At 34.2% G+C, this 6,503-nt stretch overlaps 1 pseudogene; it reads right to left on the minus strand.

Moving 5' to 3' along the window:
* Positions 1-3,522: 3,522 nt before the first annotated feature.
* Positions 3,523-3,984, minus strand: LOC110285122 (annotated as a pseudogene).
* Between the last annotated feature and the right edge of the window lie 2,519 nt (positions 3,985-6,503).

Consider the following 6,503-nt stretch of genomic DNA (forward strand, 5'->3'; position numbering starts at 1 on the left):
GAAGTGATTTGGGCTTATCTGAAACAACATGGTTAACAGAAGAATAGTAAGACAAAAGTCCTTGTATCCAGTATATAAAATAAAAGTTTGATTAAAAAGACATATGAGGTTCATACAAATATATATATATATATATATATATATATATATATATATATATATATATGTATGTATATATATAACATATATGTATATGATAGAACATATACATACATATACATATATGGTCTATATATATATGATATATAACATATATGTATATGATAGAACATACATATATGTTCTATATATATATGATAGAACATATTTATCAATTTGCCAGTATGTAACTGTAGTAAAAAAAAAAAAAAAGTTTTAAATCCTGGTGTGGGTTTTCTTCCTGCCTTAGACCAATTATGATCCTGGATGAAAGACATATACACACAGCCTTCATATTTTAATATGCTTTAAGTAGCACAATAGCTAGGCAACTGCCTACCCTTCATGCTGTTAGAATGTACCTCTTATCCGTAACCCAAGTATTTCTTACTATGTTTCATCTGGGCTGCTCTTAGCTCCAATTAGGCAGCTCTCTGGGTCATATTTTCTTGGCCCTTAGCTCATGGCAGCTCTCTTTTCTCCTCTCCTGCATATCTTCTCTATCTCATGGCATCTTTTTCTTCTCCCTCTCTTCCTCCTCATGGTCTCAAGCTCTAGAAACCTAAACCCTACCTGTGTCTCTTCTCCCTAGCTATTGACTGCTGTTATCTTTATTTGCCAATCACAGTTAAGAGTCTCTCAATTTCTTATGTGTGGACTCTCTCATCTTTGGGCAAACAGTTTCAGGGAACCCAAATTATCATTGTAATATAAGCAGCATTCATTCATCTTTCCTTGGAAAACTCTAAAGCAGAGATAAATAGTATGGAGATTCATAAAAGAACACTTGCCTAACAGGTACAATGCCCTAGCTTCCGTTTTCAGCCAAGCAAACCAACAAACTAATAAACAAGCTTTTAAAACCAGCCCTTTGAATCCACTAGCCAGTGCATATAAGCAGAGCAGCAACCTATAGGTTATTCTCATTAAAATGACCATGCTGACTGACCTTTTCTATAGTTGTCATTATTTGGCTGATAGACAATACACCCACCCTTTTCATATGATGCCACAAACTATTTAATGAAGTTACAGCCCACCAAAGTCCTTCACTTGTGCAAAGACATTCCAAAGTCATTTTACTCTCAGCCTTAACCAGTCAAACATTTATAAATATAGCACAAATAAAACTTTAGTAATTAAGCAATTTCCATTCAGTATTCATCTCCACAGAAATTATTGCTTGTGGTGAGTTAACAACCAAATCTAATAAGTAAATGAAATTGGAGACATTAGTGATCACAAAGGAAGTATTAACTGTAGAGGAGACAGGGAAAAGTATGATTGCCACAGTGTTCATTTCAGGCAGGTAAATAACTGCTCATTTCACTTCCCCTAAGGGATCAATTAAAAATGAGTCTCAGGTGGTCAAACCTATATTCAGTGCTGGTGACAGGCCATTTTATCATTAATCCTTTCCTGCCTGTCTATTTTCAACATTAATTAGAAATGTGATGTTTTTGAATATGTATATATAAGAACTAAAGATAAATGTAGAAATATACAAATTGCATACTATTTCTCATAGCTTCTGTTACATGTACACTGTGAAAGATCCAGATGGATTTTTACTTTGGATCTGTTGTTGACATATTGTCTATATTTAGGGAAATTAGTGTGTGAACTTTGCAATGTTTTAGGAGCAATGAATTAATTTACCTAGCATCAATGTTTCTTATTTAGTTAAAAAATTACATTTATCATTGAAGTTGTGATTGAAAATATTCATCTAGGAGGATAATGAGGCCCATTTTATGTTTTGGGGGTTTTATTTTTATTGTTATTTATTGTTTGATTTTGAGACACAGTCTCCTGTAGTTGGCCTAAAGCCTGGTACATAGCTGATACTAGCCTCATATTTTCTCTCTCCCTTCATCTCCAAAGCATGATGACTAAAGATGTCTGTAACTGTGCTAGGCTTTAAATCATCTTTTTTTCCCTGGATTTTTTGATTTTTTTACTTCCTTGAACAGTTTATGCTAATCTAATCTTTTCTTTCTTTCTTTCTTTCTTTCTTTCTTTCTTTCTTTCTTTCTTTCTTTCTTTCTTTCTTTCTTTCTTTCTTTCTTTCTTCNCTTCCTTCCTTCCTTCCTTTCTTTCTTTCTTTCTTTCTTTCTTTCTTTCTTTCTTTCTTTCTTTCTTTCTTTCTCTTTCTTCCTCCTTACTTTCTTCCTTCTTTCTTTCTTTCTTTCTTTCTTTCTTTCTTTCTTTCTTTCTTTCTTTCTTTCTTTCTTTCTCTCTCTCTCTCTCTTTTTCTTTCTTTCTTTCTTTCTTTCTTTCTTTCTTTCTTTCTTTCTTTCTTTCTTTCTTTCCTCTAGCTTCATGTTTCTTTTCAGTTGCTACCCACTTTGGTCATCCCATTGCAACCCCAAATATGCTACAAGTTCATGGTTTCCTTTGCTTTGCTGTTGTTTTATCTATCATATTTCTCAAAGACTTTTGCATCTATATAGATGCTTTCTTTTTTCTACTGCCCACCTCATGATAAGAATTATATTTTGTTTCATGAAGAAGCTATGTTACAATCCAGTTCTTGGGAACTCCCTATATTTTGCCCAGCTTTTCCACAACTGACAGACAGACATGCTTCTCACTATTTCCAATATATTCTTCTTTCCTTAAAATGCACTGCTTTTTAGTCACATGGAGTTTTTCTAATCACTTTATATATTACCATTATATAAAGATGTTAATTATGCTAATTAAATAAATAAATGATGAGAACCAAGGTTTTCTCTTGCCTCCCTTAGTTTGAGCCGAAGACTGTATAATACTCACATGTGGGTCTAGCTAAGCACCTAGCAAAGCACTTTGTTATTAATATATGTTGATTAAACTTGTAAAATATTACTCAGTAAGGAAACTTGGAGTATTGTGGAGAAATTTCCATCTGTAATGATAAATACATGTGCTTGTCTATCATTTTTGCAAGATCTCCTTAGAGCGATTGGTTTAGTTTAATAAATTAACATGCACCAACAATAGAAATAAGAAAGAGGTTCTTCAGCTGATTATAAAATTAAGGAATTTTTTGAGATTTTTTAAATTATTTTCTGTGTACATGTGTATTTGCATGCAGCACATATATTCTCATGTACTGGCAGATTTTCGTTGTGTAAGAGAAGCAAGTGCTTTTAACCACTGAGTCATCTCTCTAGCTCTAGAAGATAGGGTTTTTTTGTTTTGTTTTTGTTTTGTGTGTGTGTGTGTGTGTGTGTGTGTGTGTGTGTGTGTGTGTGCAGCTGGCACATTTAATAGCATTAAACACAAGACCCTCTCTTCCCAGACACTTTCCCAGGCCACTTTCCCAGGAGATCATTGCCGGAAAAAGTCCTAGGCCCCTTGAAAAAGGGTCTCTCTCTGCCTCATTTCTGCAACACATTCTCATGTCTTGGCAGTAGCCTGCTTTGCCCCCCGGGCTGTGAGCTACTGAATCTTCTGGCTCATCATTTCCATGACAACCTGTTTCACGGCATGTTTTTCCTGCAGTACTGGCTGGATTTTTCTCCATCTGTTTGGTAAAAAAAAATCTATCTTCTTTTGAAGAAATCCTTGGCATCCTCAGCTGTCTTCTCCTTGTAGTAGCCAGTTCCCACATTGATAAGCACATGTTTCACAACATGTAGCTTCCTGGGGACATACATAGAACTGTGGGACCAGTATTTCTTTTCCCTTGCTGCTCTTGTTCAGCACGTTCATACAGTCCTTCACTTCCACACACTTGGTCTGTAGCACCTTGATCTGAGCAGTGGACGTAGATAAAATCTCCACTTCCTGGTCTATAGGGTTCTTGAGCATTTCCAGTTGTAGCAGATTCAGCTCAGTGATGCTAATGGACTACGCCATGTTGGTAAGGAGGACTGCGGAAGTAGAAGATAGTTTTTAAGTAATTATGGAAATAGGGCAGAGAAATTAGAATCCCAAATCTAATGCTGGGAGAACTTCTTCACAGTGAAAGTCCTTCATAATGATCATCTCCAAACCTAAAGCTTACTGTTTATAATTCAACACAAAAAGGCTATTGCATAAAGCACAAATAACAAAGCAAGAATGCAGACAAAATATAATCACAGCTAAAATGTATGTGATCTCTAATTTAGAAAAAATATGATTTAAATAGAAATAAGAAAAGAATAAGATCAAATTCTGGATGTGATTTGAAGAAAATTATGATTATCCTACAATCTTTAGTGTTTCACTTTTAAAAAAACAGAATATGTATTAGACAAATATAGTTAGTATACTGATACTTTTCTTTTTTGGTGTGTTAATTAAAATCTCACAATCAGCTATATTAATAAGTCTCTCCCCATTTCCATATTTGCAATATTTTCTAGGATCCACTGTTTGATGCTATGGTCATCACTAGCCCATGTATGCACTGGAAAGTTTGCTGGTCACAAGAAAAAGTTGGCATAGCCTGCAATGTTTTGGTTTTTCAAAAGAACACTGAATCCAAATATGCTTTTGGTAACTGATTTATTCTGCGAGTTCTTAACACTATGAGGAAGCAGGATGCTGATTTTTTTAAAGGAGAGTTAAAGCCCACAGGATACAGAGGGGTTTCCCTGATTTAAGTTGCAAAGAGAAGAAGAAGGCTGCATTCTATGTAATCAATGAGTATTGCACATTGTATGTTCACTGCTAATTTTTTTCTGAATCTGGAATAACAGTGAGAAAGAAAAAGATTTGGCTTTTTAATTATTATGTGTCTATCATATGGGATGTGTCACCAATGACTCCTGATTGCTTGGTGTCTAGTTGCCTGGGCAATTTGATAAACTTCTGGAGAAACAAGAATTATAGACTCAGAGACAGTTACAACAAAGTGCCTTTCATTTCTTTGATAGTGATTGTAAGGAGAGAGAGAAAAAAAAGTTTATGAGAGTTGAACAATGCTAGAGTGGATCTTATCCCAAAGCCTAACACAACCCTGAAATTCCTTCATGGTGCTTCTAATGTAGGCATGGGATCTGGAGCTATAACAATATTTTTACTTCAAAACGATGGGTAGCTGTTGATAGAGGCATTTAAAAAGAATAATGTTATGACTTATGCCTGGTGGTGACACTTGTACCTCGGGACCACAGGAAAGGCTACGATGCTTCACCTCTGTTGCTTGAAACCACACTTTTTCTGGTAGACATGTTAATTTCTTCCTTGCTCATACCTATATTGCTTTGTAGAAATAAATATAGCATGCTGTAGTCACTCTGTAATGAAGTATAATTGGAAATATAAAAAGTCAATTAAAACACTGCACACATGCATACAAAATAATACAAAATCATTTCACCTGACTCACAAAGTAAGATGGATTGAATAATTTTCATTTTAATTTATTGTAAATTTTGTGCTATTCAAAAATATCAGTTTCAGCATGACTTTATACTGAGATTTTTGTCAGGAATGACTTCATCCTGTCAAGCCCATTTTACAAAAGACATGCTCTCACCTCAAAAATATTCTTAGAATTAAAATACTGGCAGCAATTTCTTCAGTTACCTCTAGAAAACTTGGTTGTATTTCTCCAAAGTGACAGAAGTGCCCTAGTCAATTGGCGCTGTCACACTACAAAACACCACACTTCTGTGACTTTGTCTGCTCCTCTGCTGATAAATCCTGGCACTATAAAAACCTGTCATTTCTCTTAGATGTGGAATTTTACAAGAACCAATTTTTTTCACATGGTTTAATGAGATTTTGCTAGCAAATAAGGGCCTAAAACATATGGGGATGGTACTTGTTGGGTCCAAGGAAACTTTTCATCTTTAGAACTGACAGAGTTGAAAATTTAAAGACATCAAAAACTGATATTTTCTACATTAATTGCTTTTGTCTGTAGTTAAGCACATATGTTAAGGCTAAAGACAGAATTTGTGCTAAATTCTACAACTATTTGACAATTCATTAAAGCATCATGTTTACATGATTTAAGGAAACTCACAATTTAGTAGCTTATAAATGTTATAATATTAGGAAAGTATGATGCAGCTGAGTACCATATATGTGTATACATGTATATGTTTACATGTCTATATGCCTTATATATGTGTATACATATGTGTACTCATATACAGATATGTTTATGTATATATGTGTTTATTTTCATGTATATGAGTATATATACATAATCACACACACACACACACACACATATATATATAATATGATATGCACATATATAAAATATTTCTATTCCCCCAAATGGGTTTTGGTCCATAAAAGAAATTGTACTTTAAATTTATTTATCTTTTCTAATTTCAGGTAATTATCCTCTCTCTTACTGACATCTCTCTTTTCTGCCTTTCTCTCATACACACACACACACACACACTCACACACACACACATACACACACACAC

Source organism: Mus caroli, chromosome 18, assembly GCF_900094665.2.
Source record: "Mus caroli chromosome 18, CAROLI_EIJ_v1.1, whole genome shotgun sequence".
Lineage (NCBI taxonomy): Eukaryota > Metazoa > Chordata > Mammalia > Rodentia > Muridae > Mus > Mus caroli.